The sequence below is a fragment of the Galeopterus variegatus genome, unplaced genomic scaffold (assembly GCF_000696425.1).
Source record: "Galeopterus variegatus unplaced genomic scaffold, G_variegatus-3.0.2 Scaffold29904, whole genome shotgun sequence".
Taxonomy (NCBI): domain Eukaryota; kingdom Metazoa; phylum Chordata; class Mammalia; order Dermoptera; family Cynocephalidae; genus Galeopterus; species Galeopterus variegatus.
In genome coordinates, this window is record NW_007756015.1 from 1 (window position 1) to 2,423 (window position 2,423).

Here is a 2,423-nt window from a genome sequence, read left to right on the forward strand (position 1 = left end):
TCCAAGTTTTCTAACCTCAGGCTCCTATGTCCTATTTAATCTGTTAGCATGTTTTCTCTGGAAGTGGGGACTTCTGGCCCTCCCCAACTCCCAGTTGTGCTGTAGTTAGACTCTTTCACTTCTCAGTCACTGCATTCTTCTGCGTACTTCCTGCGCTATAAGTTTGTGGGATTTTTTCTAAGCAAAGTGTATTATGTTTAAAGAAAGGCGGGGGGGCACTGGAGGCATCCACAGTTCAGGCCACTTCTTGGCCATCAATCCCCTTGTCTANTCTTCTAAGGAGAAACGAGGCAGCTGTCCTTTCTCCTCCTGAAATAGTCTCATTAGAAAGATAATGAGTCTGATTCTTTGCTCCTTATGCAAATAAAATATCTTCAGGGGTCAGATAGCTTCGCAAGTCCCAGGTTTTGTTAGCTAGAGATGGCTTCATACCTAAGAAGATAGTTCTACCATCTTCCTGGCACCTCAGAGCTTAACCGAGAGAACTAGTCTGTGTTGTAACCATTTGGTTCTCTTTCTGTGCCATATAAAGTAGGCAGAAGAGTGATTAGTAGAGCCAGAAGTTAAATTGCCCAAAATTAAATGATGAATAAGTGGTAGAGTTCAAATTCTAATCCACATCTTTTGACTATAAATCCTTTCCACTACCTTCATTCAGCGTAATTCTATGTAAACCCTCAATAATAATAATAATAATATAATGTAAATTACTGTAATCATTGTTGTTTTCTCATTCTACTTCTTATGAGATTGAGATGTTAAAACTTATTAAGCCAGACCAGTTTAAGAAATATTAGAATAAGAATGTATAAGAATGAATTGAAGCTTCACTTGCTGTCATANATATGGCATAACTTGAATACTGGGAAATGGCAGTAAGTGGGCTACTTGGGTATGTGATAATCTCAGATGATGTCATTTTTTTTCAACAAGGATATTTTGTAAACTTTTTATTATATGAAAGCTTTAATACAAAATGCTTAACACTTAGCAAAATTAAATTATCACGTTTCATTTAGATTAAAACTCCATTTAACTAAAGATGGCTAACTCCAAGAATTGTACAGTAGTTCATTTCTGCTATACAACGCCAGTCTTATGCAGTACAAGAAGGACTTCACATAGCTGTCCATTTCCCCCTCTGCTTTTCTGAACCCCAAGGAATGGGGAGCGGGTACTCAGACAAACACGAAACAAAATACAGCCCAAATTATCTGAACAGAGGGATTACTAATAGTTATAAATACACTTGACTCAGGTGTCCAAATAGCTGGGGGATTACTGCAGGTATTGTTTCAGAGTTGATAAAGAGTTTTGTTTTTAGAGCTTAGTAAAAGTTCTGCACTAGGTGAGAAGTCACAGTTTAAGAATGCATGTTCTATAAGTTACTATGCATACACATTTAGTATCTATAAACACTAGAAGTATACATTAAACTGCACCCTCACAAGTTGGATACAGTTTCAAAAACAAAACAAAGCAAAAAGATGAAGTAACATGAATAGGAAATAGGAATCCTGCCTGAAGAGTCTGAATAGCTGCCAATAATTTACTTTCATTGTGCAGGGGTTAAGTCATCTCTGAGACCCTCAGGGTCTGACAAAAACTGGATTCACTGGCTTCCAGAATAGCAACAGCATCTTTCACTGCATCGTAGATAACATTCTTCACCTGTAATATACCTTCACAAGTGATATGAGTCTGTGACAGATAACAGAATTCCTGAGTGAGCCAGAAGCATTTTTTAACATGCTCTGGAAAAATGAAATCTTCAACCATTTTTACACAGCTACATAAGTTATGAGCCTGATGTGGAGTTTCTGCTGGGATAAATACCATGTCTCTGAGAAACTACAATAACCAAGTCTTGAACTTCATACTCTTGATGAAGACAATTTCTTAGTGATCAGTGTAAATACCAGCTCTGACCACAAATAGGATCATGATCTGCTGGGTTTTCCTGACCTGGCTCTTCTGATACCTTTTTTAAGGAGTTCTCATATCTTCTCTGTGTCTTTTGCAGCATATATGTGCCAGAAGGCTCTTGGCTTCTCTTTTTCTTCAATAAATTGCTTTATTGTAAGTTCTTCAGCCTCTCCATCTTGAATAGTTTTAAGGACTTCTTCTTGGTCACACCGTCCTTTAGAAATTCCCACATAGACCATAACCTTAGCTGCATCGGGTACATCCAGTTACAGACTTGTTCCATATTTCCAATCTTGTGGAGCAGTTACTCTATAAACACTATACATCCTGGGACCCAGATCTGGCCATGTGATGTAGTTTGGAAGTCTAGAGACCAACTCCAGTTTGCCACCTCACCTTGTGTTCTCAGTGTACCAAAGCAATGGAATGTTGGCCATCAGATCATCAAACCTGAAGGCATCACATCTCGAAAATCCTCCTCTGGTGGCTAGTCTTTA

At 38.3% G+C, this 2,423-nt stretch overlaps 1 pseudogene; it reads right to left on the minus strand.

Annotated features, from left to right (window-relative positions):
• Positions 1–1,569: 1,569 nt before the first annotated feature.
• On the minus strand, positions 1,570–2,413 carry LOC103583887 (annotated as a pseudogene).
• Positions 2,414–2,423: the final 10 nt, after the last annotated feature.